The sequence below is a fragment of the Perissodus microlepis genome, chromosome 4, assembly GCF_051167445.1.
Source record: "Perissodus microlepis isolate ML-2025 ecotype Zambia chromosome 4, ASM5116744v1, whole genome shotgun sequence".
Taxonomy (NCBI): Eukaryota; Metazoa; Chordata; class Actinopteri; order Cichliformes; family Cichlidae; genus Perissodus; species Perissodus microlepis.
In genome coordinates, this window is record NC_140464.1 from 8,210,380 (window position 1) to 8,234,956 (window position 24,577).

A 24,577-nucleotide genomic window follows, 5' to 3' on the forward strand; every position below is an offset into this window, starting at 1 on the left:
CTAGCGTTATTGTTCTCCAGGGGGAATGAGGTTTGTGTCCCTGCACAGCTGAGCAGGCTACAAGCTGAAGAGAGAGAGGGAAGTCAGGAGGGGGGGTGGGCATGAAGGGTATGCCAGGAGGGATGAAAGAGGGAGTAGCCAACCGTGGAAGTTTTTACTCAGGGTAATGCCTAGGGCGACAGTTAGGGGAAGGAAGGGAGGAACTGTACACACTTGGAAACAAACATCCGCCACAAGCTTCTGCTTTGTCACTACATTATAATGAATGTGATCACCTTCATTCCTATAGCCAAGCTTTCCAGCTGCACAAAAACTAAATAATGACATGAATGAAACCACATTTACTCCAGTGGATTTTGAGACGTGTTTCTTTTCAGTTCTCAATACATTACTTCCTAAAGCAGCCAGTACATTACAAAAAAAGTGTTTCTCAGATGATCAAATAGCTTTGGACACGCCCCAAATTCCTTGTCTTTACAAATCTGACATCCTGTATACAAAAACACTTTATGCTAGCATGGGGCAGAGGTAAAAAAAAAAATATGAAGGATTTAAATGTTTCATTCAACTACTTATTTTCCAGTACATCTTATAGAACTGCATGCAAAGGTTTTAGGCACTAACACTAGATGCTTTAATAATAATAATAATAATAATAATAATAATATACTTGCATACACATTTTCAACTTACTGGTTGTTACAAGCATGCTGGACACCCTGACAATATTTTTCACAGGATTTAGGCTCAGTCTGAGATTACATAAAAGAGATAGAAGAAACTGACTTGATAACATAGAGGTCAGGACTCTGCAAGGGCCATGTCAACTGGATTTGTTTTGTCTCTTGAAAGAGAGTTCCTTATTCCTTATCATATTTATACATGAACTATATTGAAAAATTCTGGTGCGGTAGTTGCATTTGTCTCACTTTTAGCACACAACAGAACATGGTCAGATGACAAACACACAATCTCATTACTGGAAGTAAACTGTTTGGTTTAGGCAAACGGTGGTAGCTGGGTAAAGCATGCAAAAGGCAGGATGCATGACATCCACTCAACCACTATGAATTCTCCAGGCAGTTATTTGCTCTATTTTCACATGAGCTCAGACATCACAGAGAATTTGTGCTAGGGTGCTGGCAAGGTAAAGTCCATTAAAAGCCTAATCTGACAGACTAGGACAAGTGACTTCACATACAACTGTGCTGAGCAATGTCAAGACAAGTTCAAGTTTATCAGAACAGATAAACTTGACAGATATAGGGTTTTTAATACTACAGCCCCAAATTCTGATATATAGGCCAATATTTGTCTTTCAGGCACATAAACAAATTCAATAGAGTTCATTAACATTTGTTATAATTAGTTTTTTCTTTACTCATTCACACACTGCCCAGCTCTGCTCTATCAGCTGTTTGCTGTGTTTGCCATGTTCCAAACACATGTTGCAAATGAGGAAGTAGCAAATTTGTCATTTGTCCATTTAAGATTAGTCAAGAATAACCATGGACAAAAAAATCATAGATGAGAGTAAATTCAAGCAAAACATGTTCGGTAGACAAAAAATCGTGGGTTAACAAACAGAGTAAAACATGCAGGTGGGTAGTGTATCACCATTGCAGTGAATGCACCACTTGCTTGGATGTATATAAAACTTCACCACATAACTGGCAAGGAAGCCCCTTGCATTATAAATTCCAAGTGAAAGGAAGGTTTCATGAGTACTTGCATACTGCTTCCTGCTCAAACTAAACCTGAGATCAAAACTCTTTGTAAATCTGTTTTATAAATGAGGCCCCTGTGCTACAGTGCATGTGTAATATTGGCTTATCTCTGGCTGTTTATGTAAGGTGGTTGTTATTCTGCAAAATGAATTTGTGGCCAACTCTTTGATGCTGTGATGGTGACAACTGATTGAGCAATTTAACGGTATCGCCTGTTGGATAAGATCAAGGGAGCCCCTGAGAGAAACAGTGCATCTCAAAGAATTTATAAACCATTTAAATTGAACATTAAATCAAGTGAAAGTTTCTTTCTTTCTTTTTTTTTAAATAACTCAGCTTTAAGCTATACATCCATGGTGAATATGCAAGTCTTTCAAACTTAGTTACATAGGCTTTGTGCCAAAATCTTGCCATTTCTTAATTGACAACTGAATATATCTTGATGGATACATTTGTCTTTTATTACAGTAGGAGGAGTTCTGACAGCCGTTAGAGGGCCAAAACACTGTTAACATGTGTGGTTGCACTTTAACTCCCTGAGATGCTAATAGATACTTGTTCCCAGTTAAAACAATTATCTCCTCACTCCTTCTTTAATGGGGATTGACATTTAAATGAAGTAGTTAATGTGTGCCAAGGACAGAGTATGCCATGTTAACAATTAAAATGTTGCTTAATGGAGCATGCCAGAGCTATTTTGAGTGCATGTTGTGGGAGAAAGAATAGTGCGTACTCTATTAGTCAGAAACCAGAGCGAATCCCTGAAGTGGGCCAAGGTCAGAGCTGCTCCTTCGTTTCTAGGCTAGCTGCTCGTCATCCAGGCACTTCAAAACCCTGACAAAATCATTAACATAAACACCAACCTGGGAGAAGGCTTTTAGCATACAAAAAGTAGCCATTGAGAATGTTCTGTCATTTATGTAACACCTCTTTTGGCATGTTGAAAAGCAAGGGCTAGCAGGTTTACATGCAAGCTGAGAAGTGCCCTCAGGGCCCATTGCTCCTCTCTTTTAAAGACAGGCTTCATCTCACTTTTCACTCGCTGTTTTTCCTGGTTTAAAGATTTATTTCCACACTGTTAGAAAGACTTGAGCTCACTGTTGCAAAGTGTGATGAACTTGGCTCATGCACAGTGGCTTAGGAGTCTGGAATAGACTTGAGAAACAAGCAAAAGAAAAAGAAAAAACAAAACAGGGATACCAGGGATACTTGTCTCTACTGTAAGTGGACAGCAGGAACAAGACGAAGCAGGAGCGAGGGTTGTTCCAGAGGAAGGTGGAGGAGGAAGTTACAGAAATACAGAGCTCCAGTGTATGTTTTTCCTACCAATCCCGTCCTTCAACTTTAAACCCTCTGAAGGCTCTAGAACCTCTCTGTCCTGAGCCAGTATGGGAACAAGGGTGTTCTCTATGTTCTTGCTGCCTTGTGAGGGGTTCGTTTCCCATACAAGCAGGTTTTTGGAGTAGGTTTTTGGGGTTAAATATGCGAGCTGTGTGTTCATGTGCCACAGTAAAGTTTACCATGGAGGAGGAGTGCCTTGGTACAAGCTGTGAAGTGGGAAGGCTGTCGAGATCCAGCACAGGCAATGACTGAGCACACTGTTGTAAACATTTAACAAGTTCTATCCTGCTTTCAGAGCAAGTTTATGGACTCTTATTAAATGCTTCAAAAATGTTTTGAAAATCATTCAGGTAAAAGTAAAAGGTTGTCTAAAAGTTGATGTCATTTTAGGTATTTTAGCATATTTCATTTAGTCTGAAAAGGCTTGAAGGTTCAAGTTCATAGTCAATTATCCTGGATTCAATTGAGAGATATTTCAGATTCAGACATATTTTAGATCCCTTTTATGTACAGCACTATAGGTTTAATCTAGCTTGAGTTGGGGAGGATATAATAATATTGTATAATTAAGCCTGTGCCCTTAACTCAGCGACAATGATATGAATTTTTATTGCTGCTTTTCACCTCCAATTCTTTGTATTTCATTTAAAGTGAACCTGTTATACTCTGTTTCATTTTATTCTAGGGCTCCACTGGAGTAGTTTTGTGTAATTAATGGTTCAAATAGTATTTATTTATCTTGTACTGGAACTTGTACTTGGCGTGGGGTTTCTGAGTTCACAGAGCTGTGTGCCTCAGATGACCAATAAATCTCATTTCAATGACATCATGCAGAGCCAGGACTAGAAAAAAAGTCTCAAATGCAGACTTTAGAAGAGTCTGAACCCTAACCTTTTCACCTTTAGAGATTACTTGCACACAGGCTTTCTTCATTCCTTGATATACATGACTCCTCTTTAGTAACGCTGGCATCTTGTTGGTACACTATATATACTAATATATTTCTAAAATAAACAAATAAATGACTTCACTGCAATTTTCCCACTTAGACAAAACCATTGAGTGGACCAAACTGAAGCTTCTGATGAACCAGTTTTGGCACCTGGACAGTCCTGGTACAGCCGATTGTCAATTTGCATTTCAGAAGCTACTTAAAATACTGAATAAACTGATTGAGGTGTAATGGGTTTGCCACACCTGTGGTTAATCACCTATGATTACTTGTCAGGGATCCGTCCTAGAATAGATCTGTGCTCACTCAGTAACAGCCACATAGCCTTTAATAAAGGACTGTAGAAATTTCCATAATGAGACTGACATGGATATTTTTGCCACCTCAGTGTAGGTGGGGGAAAAGGTTTGCTGCTGTCTGGAGATGAAAACTAAGCTGCTGCTACTGTGATGTTGATTTGTGCGAGCCATGTTTGTCTAAGTTGGGGTTTATGTGCATTCAGTGTCAACATACTTGTTTAGTAGTGCACGGAAAGGGATCAGATGTCCTCAGGTTCACAGCTTCAGATATACTCATATTTCCTCTCCTAGTTTGCCGTGAAAAACAGCAGATCTCCATTGTTTTTGCTTTCACCTCAGTTTCCTAGCTATTGATTTCCTGCGGACTTGGGGGTTCAATTTGTCTGAAGAAGAATAGTGCACTGTTTTGATTCTTGCCTTGATTCTTCAAAGACAGTCACTGAGGCATCACTGGGTTGCAGATCTTGTAGCACCCTGCTCACTTCACTGAGAGAATGAAGACCCTCAGGAACCTCTGAGCTTTTTTCAGTATTGCAAATGACCGTTGGTCAAAAAGAGAATGGTTTTGTTTTGATATCAGAATTTCTAACTTCTACATTGGCGATTTTTTTGATGCCGAATCCGATGTCACAACAAGAAATTGCCATATTGACGGGATAACATTTTTGAATATTTATATCAGTAAACAGACTGCAAAATGGTGATGAGGTAGTGGAGTGAATGAGAAGAGGGGGGGACTATGTGAATACAGCAGTTTGTGTGGACACAATCAAAGGAAAGAGTGAGAAAGTACAGCTGGAGTTTGTGTAGTGAAACAACCTGTAGTTAAACTGTTTAAAATAAAAGGGGTATATTTGAGCTTTATTTAGATGTTAGCGCCTGTTGACATCAGCTATCTACAATCTTTTGGAGTTATTAAGTCGTATCTGTACTTTCAGGTATCTTTTTCCTTGCTTTGGCTTGAAAAGGACTGTATGTGGCTCTTCAGAGAGCAAGTGCATGCATTCCTCCGCTCTCTTTATCTTGTGTTGTGCACACTCTGTGACAGCAGTGTCTTTGCAATTGTTAGCCCAACCCCAGTAGACTCTGTTTTGTCAGCAAAAATGCTCCCAGGAGCAGAGCACTGAAAGATTCCCATTCTTCTTTTTACTGACAGGAAGAAATATATAGTTCAATTATAGGGTCTATCAGGCTAGCGTGAGTTTGGGATGGCTTAAATTGAACTGGTGGGAGACAAAGCCAAGCTGATGAGTAATATAGTACAAGTGGAGCTCCCTGTACCCTCAGCTTTTGCCTCCTCACTGACTTAACATACACACTGAATCATTAGTAGAATGAGTCTTTTAATATGTACGGCTCAAGTCAGGATATGTCAGAAGTACTATAGATGCAGGAACTCGCCAAACAGGTAAGAAATGGAGAGAGAGACAGTGAATCAATTCTGTTAACAGAAGCGATTTAGTGGATCAGCGAGTCGATATGTGCGCCAGCTGCGCGAGTTAAGAGTTGATGTCTCGGCTGCTGCTGCAGGGCTAAGAGGGATTTTGAACCAGAGGAAGTGGAGTTAATAAGGAATCTCAAAGAGCAGAGAGCTGGCCTTGCTTTCTTCATCCACTCATGGCCCACCAGTTTGACATGGAGGATAAGGGGCCTCCAGCAGAGTGCAAACGCACATCACCCACACACTCCTGCAACGCAGAAATGAAAATCACCTCAGCTGTAAATGAGAAAATGGATAGAGACAGATACCGCTGGAAAAAGTGCACAGACCGACGACACAAAGTAAACAGTGTGAAAGCATACTGAGACTGTGGAAAGAATAAACAATCTCAATTTTCTAGAGCGGCTAAGGCTTCATATGGTAAGAGCCTGATAATCTGACTTCTAATCCAAGACCAGGCCCCCACTGATAGGTTTGCTAAGCCCTGGTTCATTGTGAGGATATGGTAGACGTAGATGAAAGAGGGCAGTTGAATGATATGAGCAATTATGAGTCAGCTGCTACGTCAATAGTGGCATCACAGGCTCATCTTCGGTACCAGAAGTGCTATGAGGCTATCTGTGGTGACCTGAGCCTCACCCATCAATATCCAGCCCCCTCTCATCACAGCCTGCATGGTTCAATAAGAGACACAGTAAAACAAGAGTGTGTGCCTCAGAGTCAGCCCTCCAGATGGTGGAGGTTACTGTGATCACCATGGATTACATGTCTTTCCACCCTGATCAATGCGAGATAGAGGCAGGGGTTGGTGGCTTGGTGGGGTGGAGGAAGCTTTGGTACCACCTCCTGCAGGCTGTAATGACTCTGATAGCTGTTGGGGGCAGGAGAAGAGCTTTTTGCTGTGCTGGATATAAAACAGATGATTGTTTTCATAGGAATTACATATGAAAGCAAACTGAAAACACACAATCCACAAAAACACTATCTCGTTTAGTCACACTGTTAACAATAAGCACAAACATTACACAAATAGCTGACAGGCATGAGTAAAATGTACTAACAGCGAACAAAAACAGTGACAATATTCCTCTCATACTGGCTTCAGTGGCTCCTTGTTAAACTCATAATTTATAGTCCTTCTCATCAACATACACAGTGCTGAATAATCAGGCCCCATCATATCTTAAAGACTTCAAAGTACTATTTTATCCCAAAAGATCATTTGTGCAGGTTTACCCACTTGCTACATGTCGAGCATTTTGAAAAGTGCAGTAAGGTGGATCGTTAACCTATCCGGTTCATTTCCTTTAGAGCCAGCTCCCAGTTTGCCCTGGGGGGAAATTATGGACTAAAGATCAGGTTTAAAATGTTCATTTTATTGTAAGGATAACAATACCTTTCATTATATTAGTTATGCTGCTGTAGGTCCAGGCTGACAATCTCAAAACTGCAAACCCCTGTGAAACCCTACAACAAAACCTGACATTCAAACAATATTTATTTGTCACATCCATATAACATGTAGTGAAATGCTTGTGTCCAAGCTGCGAATGTAGCCGTGCCATTCCAGGGCTTGTTTTTTGGGCGGGGATTTAGCATGGGGGTCTAGCCAGGACCCTTACTGGATACCGTGTGGGAATCAAACTTGCAACTCCCGCTGCAAAGGTGTGTAGTCTTATCACTACACTACCCAGCTCCATTCAACGCCCCAGAAATGTAACAGCATCACGTTGATGCACCCCACAGTTATTATGATTGGCCTGTTCAGTACATTCAGTTCCTCCTGCGCATTTTGGCTGTTTTTTCACCATAGTCTTTGAATTTATCAGTGGGGAAATGACCATCACCTAAACATGAGGAATACTCATCGAAAATCAATATATATAATCACAAATGCTCAAACATTCCTAAGGGAAGATTGCTAAAACAACTGGAATGGGATTGAAGGAATATACAATGAAGTGAGGGACAAATATATTTGACCACAACAAAGACTGGAGACCAAGGAGGGAAAGAAGTCTCAACAATAAATACTACACAAAAACTCAGGACCGTGATAGTTTTCATTGTCAATAATTTTCCATAAGGAAAGCTCACTGGAAGAAAAATGCTACTGTGATGGAGCAACAAATCTTACAGGTACAGTCAGTTTAACCTAAGCTCCCAGCAGATGAATGTAAAGTAGATGATATATAGCAGATCCAAAACACTGTGAGGTGCCAGTCTAACTTGATGGCTGTTAGAGCTGCATATTCATTATTTGTTACTATCTGGCATTTGGGTGACGCACGCAACAGAAAAAAAAAAAAACATCTTTCACCTGCTGTTCTGAAATTGTCTTTTGGGATGTTGATATTTTCTCCAAAGATATCCACACTGCTCAAACATTTATGCTACAGACAGCAGGGCATTTCATTTTTATTCCAAGCTTTATCTTTTGAATTACAGCTAAATCCACCCACTATTTTATATGGTAGAGCAAACAGTGGGCGCATGTTTGGCTATGAAAAGAATCATTCTTATTCACACTCTCAGCAATGGCTTATATCATAATTAACTTCCCTTTTTTCACTAGAAAAATACTAAATAATATGTCAACCAAGGTTGAAGCAAGGTGAGGGCAAACTGTCCTACAATTCAACTAAAAAGCTTTTATAGAGAGTGGTTACTCTAAAGATTTTGCCTCAGATAAATCCATTGCACCCAAATATTATTACTTAAACTAATGCGTTTCATTTATTAAAAGCAACCAAATAAAAATAGCTTGCAGTGAGGGGGTGGGCTTTATTTTTCACTGCTTCCTTGCCTTGGATTTAACAGTAAATTCCCAAACCTTGCTACAAAAAAAGTGAACATGAATATTGCTCCAATAATCCTGACATTCAAAAGCCCGGAAAGTGATGAGGGACAAAGACTCAACACGCTATCCAGATTGGGAAACTAGTCATCTCAGTTATAAATAATCCCGATGCCGTGAAAGCAAATGAGTAATACTCTTACTTCTGTCAATAATGATGACTGTTTTGCCTTTATGCAATACGCAGGTCCCACAGATCTCCTCTGAAAGCCTGTAGTTGTGTTTAGCAGCTAACAGATGTGAATGTGAGTAAGTGACTGTATGTGAATGAGGGTGTTACTGAAAAAAAGCACACCTACAAAAATAAATGTACAAAAAAAAGAGAAAAGTCAATAAAATATTTGCATATTCATGAATGCTGCTCATTATGAAGGCTCTGATCAAGTGATTTAGCTGCCACCCTACCTGAGAAGTTCAGTTGGACCTAAACAAGCAACCTTTTTAAGGTTTGTTGTTGCTTGGAGTGGTTGAGGTGGTGTACCTGGCCCCGAACACTGAGCCAGTGTTCAACCCCAGAGCACCGCCATTCAGCAGCAGCTCAGCGGCATAAATGCACCTCTGTGTATGTGCATCTGTTTGTGTAAGTGAGTGTGCCATTCTAACACTGGAGCCACTGTGAGTGTGAGTCATTACACATCTGTGAATGTGTGCGTGTAGGCATCTAAGGTTGATGGCAGCGAGGCAGACTTCTGCTGCTTTCTGTTAATGAACATAATGATTTTACAACAAATCAAAATCAGATCAAATGAAGCTCAACACAGATGCTGAAAGTGCTACTGAAGAGGTTCTGCCTTCTGATGTTATTGTAGGTGTTGAAAATGTTCCCCTCCCATCTATTATTCCCATTTGTCTTCCAACTTCACTGTGCCAGATCCATTTCTGTTTGGGCACAGGGCTCAGAAGGGGGATTCAGGTGTCACGAGGGGATAGAAAAGGGGTCTACAGAGGGATGCCAAGAGACAGTAATGGGTTCAGTTGTGTCACATCTACTGCTCACCACCGAGAAGCAGGCAGTCTCTGCTTGGGATAAGCACCTTTGGTCAGGCATGCCAGTCAGGAGAGTTGAGAGAGGAAGGCTCTAACAATGGGAAACGGACAGAAGGCAAGTCTCGAGATCTACGCAGCTCTGTGTGCAGCTGTCAGAATCCCTGACCCCTACCAAGTCCACCGCCACCTTTCTGTCACATCTAGTCTCACACAGGGCAACAACCCAGGCCAGCTAAAGGCTCTGGGGTAGACACATACCACTACTCCAACTAGACAGCATGGCATGAAGGTCAGGTTTTCATGCCTTTTAATATAAATATAAACTTTTCATTGCACCCATCAACCAAAGCCATGCACAGCTAGTTACTTGCCCCACTGCTGTGCACCCAATCCCCTCAGTGTGTGGAAGAAATTCACAATTTATGAACATTATGTGTTAATCCATTCTCCTTGAAGAGCTTTTTTTAACTGAATAAATTCTTCTGACGACACCTTAGCTGTGACTTGTGATGAAATGCCTTGTACAAATTTCAAGATTGTGTTGAATATGATAGCACATCTACTTTTCCATGACAGAACAGTGATGTCCTCCAGTGCCAGGCTACCCCCAGCTAAGTTGGATTTAGCTGTGTGTTTGTTCTGGCAGACAGAAATATGACAACATGTGCGTCACAATTTTAGCACAAAACTTTTCAGACAGTCCAACTGAAGGTCACGGTACTGCTCTGATTGGTTTTACAGCACAGGTTGAAATCAAGGGTATCAGTCACACAGAGAGAGGGATAAAGACTGAACCAGAAAGGTCAACAATCTACCCACACATGTGTAGATTCAGTCTTGGACCTTGCAGGCTCCAACTGTGTCGGCTCCTCAGCTTGAGCACACTGGTCACCTTCGCTCAGCAGGTGACGATACCACGTAACAGTAACAAGGAAGATGATCATGAAAAAGTCAAAGTAAATAAGCTAGTGGGCAGCTGAACAGCATACGAGTGAAACCAAACAGAAAATTACACTCAGCAATATAAATGCATGTGGATCACAGAAAATCTTTTTCAAATGCACACATTGAAAAGTATAAATATATCCATAAAGTCTTGACATAGTGGTAGCAAGAGTACCATGACAGTATTCGTATTCCTCTGTGTGTATGTTTAGCATACTATTTAAAAGCCTTCAAGCTTCAAGCTGGTCTCTTGTCCAAGCAAAAGAGAAGATAACCTGAGGACCATCAAATCAAAAAGAGGGAGATGCTGTGGCCGTTATGAGAATGTCACTGTAAGCCTAAGTGGCTTTACATCTTTAAATACTCACACACAGCCTGTCAGAAAATGTTTATAATTACCGATATCAGAAAATTCGAGCTGTGTAGAGCTCCCATGTAATGCTGTCTCTCTCACTTTTACTTTGCTCATATCATACCATTTTTAACACTTTTCTCCTCATTTCTTGTTGTATTCTATTTAAAGTCTCACCAGATGTCTCTGCAGACCTGTGGAGTAAATAATTACATTTCTTCTTTCATGTAAGGTGCCATCTTCCCCACAAAGTAACATCTACAATCTCACAAACAATGCCCATAGAAGAAAAGATATTTTCAAGCCCCCAAGTAGATGAAATGTAGTGCAGACACAGAGGGAACCCTCTCAAATCTACCGCTAATGCTTCCTCCAAAATGACCCCTGTGAGATGAACAAGGGTTTTCAGCCCTGAACCCTACAATGAGTATAAAGGCACTTTAAAGCATTTTGCTGAGACACGTTTCACCGCTGGCTGCCAAAGTGGAGGTAAAAAACTAGTAACCACAGCTAACAAGACAGGCTGTTTGTTGACGTCTTCTCTTTACCATCAATGGCAACAACAAAACCTAAGCAATGCTTCAGTCACTCACGCACACCCCATCTCCGCCCTAAACTATATGCCATAGTTAGTAGTAGGTCTATTGTTCAGTGAAGAGAAAAAAAAGCCACATTATTTTTCATCCAATTGAAAAACTTCTAGCATCCTTTCATAAGCGTTAGAGCAATATTATGTGTTTTACCTGAAATGTCCAAGTGACTCATTCAAAAACAATTTCTTACATTGAACCTGCTCTGCTGTGCATGCACTTCTACCCACATCCACGCAGGATGATGTAGGTGTAGGTCAACTGCTATTGGGCTAAACGAGAGCTTTAGGTGAGATAATGAAACATTATCAAAACATGAATCAGCGCTGTGCTGAATGTGGCTGCCAGTTATTTTGTCAGCTATAATTCAGATACAGATATCTATTCAATTCAGTCCAATTCAAGTTTATTTATATGGTGTGAAATTAGAACTGTTGGCTATAGGTTCTTTATACTGCAGGGTAAAGAACCCAACATCAGATCACCTCCTATGAGCAAGCACTGTTAAATATGATCTGCTAATCATCTGTTTGAATAATAACTTTTTCTTGTTATTCTCAAGTTAAATACACTCACTGGCCACTTTGTTAGGTACACCTGTTCAACAACTTACTAATACAAATTTCTAATCAGTCTAATCTAATTAATATAATCACATGGCAGAAACTAAATGCATTCAGCCATGTATGCAAGATGACCTGCTGAAGTTCAACCCAAGCATCAGAAATGGGAAGAAATGTGATTTAAGTAACTTTGAATGTGACATTCTTGTTGAAGAACAGGCTGGTCAGAGTGTTTCTGAAACTGTTGATCTACTGGGATTTTCCCACACAACGATATCTAATGTTTACGGAGAAAACAGAATACTTTGAGCTGATAGTAAGGTAACAGTAACGCAAACCACTCGTTGCAAGAAAAATATACAGCGGAGCAACTCTGAACAAACAACACAACAAATCCTTAAGTAGATGGGCTACACCAACATAGGAGAACACCAGGTTTCATCTTTCTTCTATCAACTAAGAACAGGAAGCTGAAGCTGCAAATTGCACAGGCTCATCAAACAGAGGATTGGAAAAACGTAGCCTAATCTAAAAAGTCTTGATTTCTGCCTCAGCATTTGGATGATAGGGCAGAAACAACTGCTGTAAACAACATGAAAGCATAGATCCATCCTTTCTTGCATCAATGGCTCAGGGTACAGTAGTGGTGTAATGGCGTGAGGGATATTTTGTTGGGACACTTTGGGCCTGAGCATCATTTAAATTCCACCTTAAAATGCCTAAGTGCAAGCTGCAGACAATGTCCATCCCTTTATGACCACAGAGTATCCAACCTCTGGTGACTGTGTCCAGCAGGAAAACACACTGTGTCCCAAAACTCAGATTATTTCAGGCCGGTTTCTTGAACACGACAGTGAGTTTCCTGTACTCAAAATGTCTCTCCATTCACCAGATCTCAATCCAACAAAGCATCGATGCAAGGTGGTGAAATAGAAGATTCACATCACGGATGTGCAGACAACAAATCTTCAGCAACTGCATGATGTTATCATATCAATGTGATTCAAAATCTCTGAGGAATGATTCCAGCACCTTGCTGAATCTATTGAACAAAGAATGAAGGGGTTCTGTGAGCAAAAGGGAGTGAAAAATTAGGTTAGATCAACAATTTTTAAAGAGGTTTGAAGTAGTACGAGGCAAACTTTACTTAAAAGTTCCCTTTCTACAGATCATTTATATGCTAAGGAAGCAAGTAAACAATTGCACGTGGCAACATAAAGTAAAATGTAATGTGGTTTGGAATTAAGTTTCATAAACATACTTCAAAACTGAGGGAACAGGAAAACTTGGAAAGTTGTGTAATGATAAAACAAAACACCTGATGGGCTGCAAGGATAATTGGATTAATAAATAACAGACTGTGTAGAAAAAAAAAACACTATACACTTCTGAGTCTTCAGAAGTAAACATGGTTTTACAACTTTGTGAGCAAATTGTTCAGCAATTTAAAGAATTTATTTTCTCAATGTAAAAATGGCAAAGGATTTGGGAATTTCATCATCTTCATAACAAGATTAAAACAAATATACAGAGAATCTAGAAAAAACATTAAAAACTGATACTAAATGGCTGTGACCTCAGCCAGTGTATTATAGATAATACATAACACTGTAGCAGACATCACTGCATGCTCAAAAACACAAAAATCCCTGTCAAGTAATGCAATTCATGACTGCACTGCACTCAGAAAAGCCACGGAAATTAACTGTTTTTGAAACATGGGATGTATATGTATAATATAAATATTGTGTTTTACATGTCCATATTTATCCAACTTCATGGTGTGCACATATGAGGTAAAAGAGCGAGACTCCAGAACTTTACTCTGAAGCAAGGGAAAAACTATTTGTTTGAATTGCTATCCTGTTAATTAGAAATCAAACAAAGTGCAGTTTTTTCTTTTTTCTTTATAATTCATCTCTTCATCATAAAAATGTAGCTTGACCTAACAGTATAGTTTAGGTAACAGGCAACTACTGGCAATGTCTTTTCCAGATGGAACTTGCACTTTGCACACATGTCCACAAACACTGCCATTACTGTACTGTATTGCTGAAACCCTGTACTGTAATAAATGGCTTGTGGCCTCATGGCAAATGTATCGTTACACACTATCTCCTGTTGTTGACTAGTCTTGGCACAAGCTGTACAATGTCAAACTTTCTCCTACAAAAGAAAAAGAGGTGGCAAGACAAATTACAACATTCATCATCAGACTAATTCAGCAGGAGAAGCCTTCTCTCAGAGGTTCTCACCATAAATAACCTCCGTATAGATCCGCTGCACTTTGTGAAGCACTCCAAAATCGGCCTTGTGATATTTCACTTTATTTATTCATTGCAGCAACTACTGGGCAGTATGAATACAACAAAAGAGGCATTTAGCTGAAAATCCATCAAACGTGCCAAAGGAGAGTCAGAAACCACTTGGTAAAGAAAGCTGGAGATGATTCCAACAATATGCCAACAAACATGCCCTCCTCCCACAGTACCCCTGTGTTTGATAGTTCATAAAAGCACTAACAAAAAATAAATCTTTAAAAGTCCAGAATTCCTCCATGAGCAAACGTCTGTTATTACTGCTCCCACTAGACCATATGTGACAGAATTGCGGTTAATCGAATAGTAAAAATGTGTCACAAGAGATTGCATGCAAAGCCAGTTTTACCTACTTCATAAGCAAAACATTCTGGAGAGTGTAGTACGATGTAATATGTGCATTTTGCACAGGTTACATAGCAATAAGACAAGCTGAACACGTAAAGCTAAAACTAAAGGAGTCTCCTTAACACTATCAAGGGCGAAAAGTCTTATTTGATTGCAAATGTAATTTAATTAGGTATTTAAGTATTAAGTATTAGAAAGCTTGCAGTGCGTGAAGCCATTTTACTCTGTATGTAACGTGAAGGCAAAAGTGCACTAGAATAACTTCATGTTTTTACTGACAAAGGGTGTCTTGTCAAGTCATATAAAGGGGTGAGGGGTGCATGACCCACAGTTTAATGTATACCAACAAATGAATCTTACATATATCTTTTAGATACCTTCTCTTTCGTTAGTTTTTAAATTATGTCTCAATCTCTTTTTTCATTTTATTAAGCCTATTCGGGAGATTAGTTTGCTAATATTATTTTCAGAGAACAAATCAGTTAAATGCATTTTCCATGCGAAACAAGTGATAAGAAAGAGGATTATTCGGCGGCGGCTGCTGATGCGCAATTACGCATAACCTCAAAAATTCACAGTCTTTCGCCAAACCCTCCTAATCCTCCAGAGACTGAGAAAATAAAACTTTACATGCACTAAATGAGCCCTTTACTCCACTCTGTCTGAAACCGGCGCATCCACGCACCTGAAAATCCCGAATCATTAAGTCAGTTCAGTCCCGTGAAAACTTTTTGCACTCGGCAGTCTTCTTCACATGTCTACACTCAGAAACGAAATCGCTTTGCCTTACCGGTCCCGTTTCGTTTCCGAGTTTCCCGGTGCTCGTCGGTGCCCGGCAACGGCAGAAACAGATGGCTTGAGACTGGCAGCCACGGCAAAAAAGCAAACCTGTCCAGTGCAGCGGTTTTGTAAAGTTTAACACAGTGCGACAAGCTTTGGAAGGAAGTGGCTTTTCACAATAATGGCATACCAGTAGCACTAAAGAGTCGTGATAGACTGCCAGGGCCGCGAGTTAGAAATTTGCTTTCAGATGCGAAAAAAAAACATTTTTATTTAACTTTCGGCCTCAGTTTAAACTGCATTATGAGAAAACCCTCTTTACTTAAGATCTAAAAAAAAAAAGACAAACAACTTTGTCTTATTTTGAAACACATGACCAGATGTCTTTGCTCTTTTTATGGGTGTCTTGACAGTTCCTACACTGACCAGCTGTTTTACCTCCAGGAACTCATCAACACGTCTATGCAAACTATTCTTTGTTTTTGGGACCCCAGATAACAGGATCAGTACCATTTCTTTACATATAAATGTATTTCACGACACTCCCGTTCTTTTATTTTCCCAAATAAGACTTGTATGTATATTTTTTTTCTTCGTACACTCTCCCCTACAACTTATTTTTCCTAACAGACTTACATCAAATACAATATTAAGATTCCTTAATTGACATTTATGTGGTTGCACCAAACAGGTAGCTTATTTATTGGTAGCATGACATTTGACTTACTGCAGCACGATGGTTTGCTTTAAAATATTGCCAGTCAAATTTGTCATAGCAGGCATGTTATGATGACGCGTTTATGTTAGGATATTTGAAGGTTTCCCAGACTCCAAAAATAGTTACAGCAGGAACAATAAACATACCACAATGCCAGCCTTGTTCTCATTGTCCAAGAAAAACATTTCAGAATGCCAAGTTTGCTCAGGATATGCCTTAAAAATCCAGTTTTAGGTATTTATGTAGTTCATTTGTTCTATTTAATTCTATTTCTCTGTTGGCTCGCATACTGATTACAATCTGACTCGACTAACCGAAAAGCAATTGGCCTGATTATACTGAGCAGGGCCTCTTTACAGTAGCATGACTCCAACTGATAAAAATGCAATGAGCAGGTTGTCACCAAGGAGGTGATGGATACTCTTGGCTCTCCTGTTTATGAGCATTAGACATGTCCTTCTTCATTCAAATGTTCTGGCACAAGCAGTGACCATAAAAAATAACCTACAGTCAAGAACACGAGGACCACAGAGAATGAAACACAACACCACCTCCCCACACTGACAACAGCCATTACCGCTGCTGACTAAGATGCCATCAGTGTTCAGTCTGCCAGTGCAGATTTTTGTCATTTGTACAGTGGTGTTAAGCTTCCGGGGAATGAAACCTACCCACAGAACCCCCACCTGCAAAGGTACAGTGCTACGCTTGTATGCCTGCACACAGAGTTGGTAGTAATGTCTAAACGACAAGATGTAAGCCAAATTCATGTACCTAAAAAGTATCTGACAAGGTCCCCATCCAAACTCTGAACCCCATTAAAACAGTGTGCACCTGCCTCACATAAGGTCCCAGGCTTCACTAATGGTGCAATTTGCCCTTTCAGTGCTGACAGCGATGATGATTACTGGCAGCTTACAGTGTTTTTTAAAGACATGGGTAAACACTGTGACCTTTGTCCAGTGGTCTTCATGGGACAGGGGCCTCTGAGTTAAAGAAAAACTATGCAAGAAGCACTCACATAGGTATGCTTGGTTCTACTAAGTCACAGACTTTTGCTTAGCATGCAGCAAAAGAAGGGGCAGCAGAAAGGCAAAGTTTAAATGGATTTAGCAACATATTTAACTAGGGATGGGTATCGAAAACCGGTTCTTGTTGAGAACCGGTTCCCACTGTTTCAATTCCTTGGAATCGTTTGCCATTTTTGCAAACGATTCCCTTATCGATTCCAGTCGCCCCGAATGACGTCACCACGTTGCGGAGCGTCATTTACCCAGCAGGAAACACGGCGCCTTAGCGTCTCAAACGCTCAAAAGTTTGATTATACTTTATGAGAACGGATGACAACAGGGCAACTTGCAATACTTGCAAAGTAGATATTTCATTTAAGGGAGGAAACACTACGAATATGCAAAAGCATTTGCTCACAAAACACGCGATGACCTTAAATGAATGTCGTGTTTTTAATTCCGCTCCGGACTCGTGAATCTCAACCCAGCAGCAGCGGTAACGTTTGCACGTCCTCTCCCGTTAATGCGGCAGGTAAATAATCAACTAACAGTGCATATTATGTTAGCGCGATCTGCCTTATTACAAAACCTGGCATTACTGTGCATTTAGGCGACCATGATGAGAGAGACAGACAGAGTCTGGCTGGCTCAGATGCTGGCAGTTCTCGCTGCAGTCTACTGGTAGCGTCTCCTTTCAGGCCAGGATAGACGAATGTAACCGAGCAGTGACTAAGTTTGTGGTAAAAGGCTGCCGCAGCAGATGCCCCCGATTTTCGGTAAGTGAATGTGTTTAATTGTAGGCAGGGACATTACTGGATATTCTTGTGTAATTGCCACAGAACAATTTATGTTATACTTTGTTATTGCTACAGACGAATATTTATTTTATTATTTTACATTTACAATTTTTTTTCCTGGGGACCCTGTGACACCCCATTGAAGAGCCGTAGGCTGGATCTCTTAAGATCTCACTGCTGGGTTTGTAAGGCCATGTTACTCCTAAATTTCTACCTTCTTCAAAGAGAAGATATAAAACAAAGTTCTAAGCTAATCGACTTTAGTTCTCCTTTTTTAAAACGAATCGATAAGAGAATCGATAAAGAATCGAATCGTTAAACAGAATCGAAAATGGAATCGGAATCGTGAAAATCTTATCAATACCCATCCCTATATTTAACCTCCTAGGACCTGGCGTCCACATATGTGGACATCACATTTTGAGTTATTTAGACCAAAATACTCAATTTTGCTCTACAAGGGCCTGATATCCACTTTTTTTTTTTTTTTTTTTTTGTGTCCCGTTTGGATCTTTAGCCATCAGAATTGTTGTCTTAAGGTCAAGAAAGATGCCAAGCGGATTTATTTTACCAAGTGGATCATCATGGCCTTGCCATATTGGTCCATTTGATTGACCTTTATTATAATTATGTATTTATTTTATTTTCGGGACAGACATGACTTGGGGATAGGACAGGGAGAAAGAATGAAAGAAAGAGAGGGAGAGAAAGAAAACCAGAGGGGAGAAGAGACGGTGAGAAAGGGGGGAAGAAAGAAAGAAAAACAAACAAAACACCTGGATCACCTGTATGGAGAAAAAAAAACAGAAGAGAAAGCAAACAAAAAAAGAGCAACATAATAAAAACAGCACCATCACAATAAACTAGCTAGCAGGCCTGATATCCACTTACAAGGACATTATACTGCTACTGTTCTTTCAAATTTTTAAATGAATATCCTAATACGTGGCTCTTATTTTTCTTAAAAACAAAAATAAGGTAAAAAAACAAAATCTGGTAATTCTTTGTTTTTACATTCATCAGGCCCTAACATGCCCAAATATCAAAGAGAAATTAAAAATGCATGCTGTGGAAGAGTTCGGGTCTTAGGAGATTAAAATATTATCTTGTTCAGTTTATGCAAATTCAATTATTCAAATAAACCAATCAATAAAGAACAGGAAAAAAATTTTATACAAAAGGCCAAAAGCAGTTACTAAGCAATCAATGGACACACTTAGACTGGAATAGACAAAAACATCCCCATTGTTTATTTTTTCCTATTTACATATTTTTCTTGTTTAGTTTTGTTTTGTATGAACACACAAAAATTACAAGATGGTCAAACATTAAAACCACTGAAACAAGTGAATAAATCTGATTATTTCTTAGAGTGGTACCCAGATGATATAGCATGTTAGGCAGAAAGTCTGTTCTCGAAGCTGTTGTAAGCAGGAAAACTGGGCCAAGCCAAAGAATCGGAGAGATCCATGACTTGGATCTCTCAGATCCCCCTAGTAGTAATGACGAGAGCTTATGGGGGTGTTTCCAGTATGCAGTTGTTAGTACCTACCAAAAGCAGTTTAAAGTAGGAAAGCTGGGAACTAAGAAAGGTCAGTGGTGACTAAACTTACTGATACAGGTGGAGCATAGAGGAGCAGAGGATGGCCCATGTGGTCTCATACACAAAAAAGCTACTGTAGCACAAACTGCCCAGAGCCTGAAGGCTGACAGCACTAGAAAGATGTCAGAAGACAAATACACTGCAGCCTCCTGCCTCAGCCCATGAACAGCTACAATGGGCCACTGAATGTAGTTTGGTTTAAGGAATTGCAGTTTATTTCAAGACACCCTGCTGCATGTGCAATATTTATCTAGTGAAGAGATCCCTGCAGGATGAACTATGGTAAGATGAAACGTCAGCAAAGGTAGTGTGATGCTCTGTGTAGCGTTCAGAAGGGAACCTTGGATACTGGCATTTGTGTAGATGCTACTTTGACACCTACCTCTGACAAACATTGCTGCAGTCTTTCAGGAGCATTATGCACAATGAATCAGATCAAACAAACATGTTCAAGGTGTTGATGTTCACACTGTTGTAATATCTCACTTGAATTAAACATCAAAGATCAAAGGTCAGACCTCACAACTTACAGGAACTGTAAACTGCTGCTAATGTCTTGGAGCACATCTGACACCCAGGAATACTTTTCAATATTTTATAGAGTGAGTGAATTGCATTGCTATACCAGAGCTGTTTTGTTTTGTATGATGGCAGGGATATAATCACACAGTATTAGGGTGGTAGTTTTAATACTGTAGCATATCCAGCTATCCATGCATTCTCTTCTGCTTACCCAATTCAGGGTCTTGGGATGCTAAAGCATATCCAGCTGCTGTGGGGCAAAAAGAGGGGTACATTCTTAACAGGTCACCAGGCTCAGATAGACTACCAATCACACTCACACCTTGGGGCAATTTAGAATCACCAATTAACCTAACCCTGCTAAGTGTGTGTGTTTGAATTGTGGAAGGAAGCCAGAGTACCCAAAGATAAACCACACAGTCACAGGGAGAACATGCAAACTCCACATGGAAAAATCCCAGATGGATGGTGGATTTAAACTCAGGGACTTCTTGCTGTGAGGCAGCAGCGCTAACCACTGGGCTATATATTTGGATTGGGCTGATTCCCTCATTCCAGTATGTGCTCCTCTCTGTATTCATAAAATGAGAGCAGTATCAATGTCATCTAATTCTGAGAAAAAACTAAATATGTTTGACAGTTCATTTAACTTCCCATGTTGCAATATAAATTATATCATTTAAGATGTACATCTGATTTAATACTTACACAGAATATGAAACCAACAAAAGGACAACAGTCCTTGTTGAATAACTTTTGTCTCATCAGTGTTTCTTAGAACTGCTGCCATTGTAAAGCTAGTCTTAGTGTATTTTGATATCAGAGATTACATGTAGTTCCACAGAGGAGCCAAACTGAGTCTCGCAAACACTTAGCAAAAAACACATTTAATGAACTTACAGAATGGGGAAAATAAACAAAAAGCAGGTAAATAAAAAGGTAGCTGAACCCCACCCCACCCCCGACTCTGTGATGAATGTGACTCTATGTGGAATCACACTTGCGGCTGCTGGGTGAATTAATGGGGAGGGTTGAAATGCAGCGACAAGCTTTGGGATGCCCTCACCTTTCTCTTGCAGAGAACTTCCAATTAGCAGTGATGTATACAGATGGATGCATTAAAATTGTGCCCAGCACTTACTGAAAAGTGTGCCTAATCATTTGCAATTAATTCAGGCAATTACAGCATTTCCCAAATGCTCCCATTATGAGTTTTGAATCTGTCTTGTTCATTATTAGAAATTGCAATAATACAAATAACAAATCTGTTGCAATACACAATTCAAGATAAGGAAGTTTCATTTTGTTTATTGTTGACAGTCCTGATATATTCACACTTTGCTCAAATCTGTGAGGGTCTGGAGTTTGCTCCATATCTGACACAAAATAGGTGCTGAACATTTCTGGAATGTAGTAAGTCTGCAGGGGTTTGAACTCACTGCTGGAAGGCCCTATAACCCAATTCCACTTACCCCCATAATGCCTAGTATATCAAATTTGATAAATAGAGGTTTTCTGAGTTTCTGAGTTCCTACCCTCACCTGTGGTCACGAGCTGTGGGTAGTGACCAAAAGAACAAGATTGTGGATACAAGTGGTGGAAATGGGCTTCCTCCAAAGGGTGGCTGGCCTCTCCCTTAGAGATAGGGTGAGAAGTTCAGCCATCTGGGAGGGGCTCAGAGTAGAGCCGCTGCTCCTTCACATCGAAAGGAGCCAGTTGAGGTGGTTCGGCCATCTGACGAGGATGCCTCCTAGGCGCCTCATGGGTGAGGTGTTCTGGGCATGTCCCACTGGGAGGAGGCCCCGGGGCAGACCTAGGACATGGTGGAGAGATTATATCTCTCGGGTGGCCTGGGAACACCTTGGTGTTTTCCCAGACAAGCTGGAGGAGGTAGCTGGGGAGAAGGAGGTCTGGGCTTCTCTGCTTGGGCTGCTGCCCCGCGACCCGGCCTCGGATAAGCGGAAGAAGATTGATGGATGGATAGATGGATGGAGTTTTTCTGAGTTTTTGAGACTTCTACATCATCATCATTAGTGTGAATCCTAAAAAAAAAAACCTAAATTAATTGTACAATACTTTTTTAAGCAATAAATAGCAAAAATATTGGTAGATGTATCAAATATGATACAAATTCAAACTCATTTATGCAAATTAATATTTATTCATTCATGTTCATATAATTTAAAAGTTAGTTGGTTTGAAACAACACAGGAAGTAAATATCATGGAGACACAAAGCGCACGTGGATAAAGCAGCTGCAGTAAAAGTAAAGGAAACACAGGAGTCACAAATGTGGACATCAAGAAACGTGAGTGAAACAACAGGAACCAAAACTCAACAAATATACCTAAGAACCAAACACCCTGATGTCATGCCCTTGAAAACTAGTTATCATTTGGTTTTGGCATCAGCTACTCTACAATAGACACTGTCTCCACACCAGTGGACAAAGCATCATCATGTTTTATATATATGAACACAAAGATACTGTATACTCATCTGTGGATAATTGCTACAAGGTCAGTCCAATTCTGCAGTAGCCTACAATCCATAAATCTTGACAGGCCTCTAAAGCCTCTCAAACTCCCACTCACACTGTTCTCAACAATCTGTCCATGCGTCAACCTGGTTTCCACAGCAACCAAAGTGGCAAGCTGTGTCCATTCAACATGAACTTTAAAACCCATCTTAAAATGGAAGAAATGGAACAAGTGCAAGAGCGAGTGGAGGAGCAAGCGAATGAAACAAAAAGGTAGGCAGGAGGAAAAGTGATGTCCCTTCAGGCAGTTGATTAACTTTAGCAGAGTGTAGCCAAAGTGGCATGTATAAAGAAGAAGAAAAAAAGTGGGATGAAGAAATGTTAGGTTAAAACAGGGCTGACTCTTAAATGGCTTCAATTAGATTCAACATTTCCTTTTCACACTTATTTGTGCCCACCATCCTTGACATGTCTCCCTCTGACAAAAGTAAAAGAAGCTGTTTTTTGTTGTATGTGTGAAAAGATGGTGTGTTGTCTTTCCATTTCAAGAGTGAAAGAAGTGTCCTTATTTTTCCCCCACTTACTAGCAAACTCTACAGTAAGGTTCTTTGTTTTGTTTTTATGTTTTTGTATAAAGTGCCAGTTTAATGTACCCGATTGCTGCATTGCACCCATACTGAGCTCTTTGAGACATAAGCTGCTCATTAGGTGTTTCTCTTTATATATTAAATGTATGAGCACTTAAAATCTCATAAACAACCACAATATGAGTAATAGTTTACTTTCATTCAGTAGGGGCTTGCCACTGCCCCACTCATGGTTGCTTGCCCTTGGCCATGGTTTTCATTAAAAGAGTCCAGTGAGATGAAGCTAATTATGCTGGCTGTCTATTAAGGCACAAATAGGGGAAATAAAAGGTTAGAACAAGTCTGAAAAAAGAATGAAAGACTGCAGGTAAAACAGCAAAAAGTGTTACAGTTACCATAGACGTTTATCGAATTCCTGGAAGAGAAATTGCTTAATCTATATTTCAGACAGTGTCGTGTCTGACAGTCAGTCAGTTTTTGGCTGTCCATCTAAGATCAATCAATTTTCTTGATGCCTGCAGTGGGAAAGATTCATATGTGAGTGACAGTTACTCAAATGAAAAACCACTGAGGGAGAAGAGCAAAATAATAAAAATGGAAAATATTCTTGACAGATACAGAGTTGGGATATTGTAATCATGTAATAACTCAGTAATGTAATGGTGTAATTAAATTACAGCTGCAGTTGTGTCATTACAAAGCTTCTTCATTTGTCTGCACTGAAAAAAAAAAATTACACAATATGTTTATTTATTCCTGCACACTAGCAGCTACAATCAGCTGATACGAACATTACTTTTAATTTTGTTGCATAAAATGGGGCTCAGGGGGTTGGGAAGCGCATCTGTACCCGGAAGGTCGCCGGTTCGATCCCCGGGCTCTCTGTCCTGGTCGTTGTGTCCTTGGGCAAGACACTTTACCCTACCGCCTACTGGTGTTGGCCAGAGGGGCCGATGGCGCGATATGGCAGCCTCGCTTCTGTCAGTCTGAGTTTGCACCTTGTGATGCAGCTTTAATCTAGAAAATTATTAGCTGAAGACACCCTTGTGTTAGCAGGCCGTCTGTGCTGTTGTGTTGGTAGTAAAATGTCCTGTACACAATTTGCACTTTACCGTTGTGCTCATGTACTTTTATAATAATAATAATGGATTGGATTTATATAGCGCTTTTCAAGGCACCCAAAGCGCTTTACAATGCCACTATTCATTCACTCTCACATTCACACACTGGTGGAGGCAAGCTACGGTTGTAGCCACAGCTGTTTTAGACAAACTTTTAGGACTTGAAATGGACATTTCTTGGTAAAGGTTTATCAAAGAACTGCTTACTTCACTGACTCTTGAGGAAACACGCCTCCTTTT

General features: G+C 40.1%; 1 protein-coding gene across 2 annotated transcripts in view; it reads right to left on the reverse strand.

Moving 5' to 3' along the window:
- Positions 1-15,615, reverse strand: part of znf385c (zinc finger protein 385C) — a 142,923-nt gene extending 127,308 nt beyond the window's left edge. The window contains exon 1 of one of the 2 annotated variants that reach the window (XM_084925404.1): positions 15,511-15,615. The gene's annotated coding sequence lies outside the window, so the exon portion shown is untranslated. Of the gene's footprint in view, positions 1-15,405 lie in introns of both variants that reach the window. The other variant, XM_084925405.1, reaches the window with a different exon arrangement.
- Positions 15,616-24,577: the final 8,962 nt, after the last annotated feature.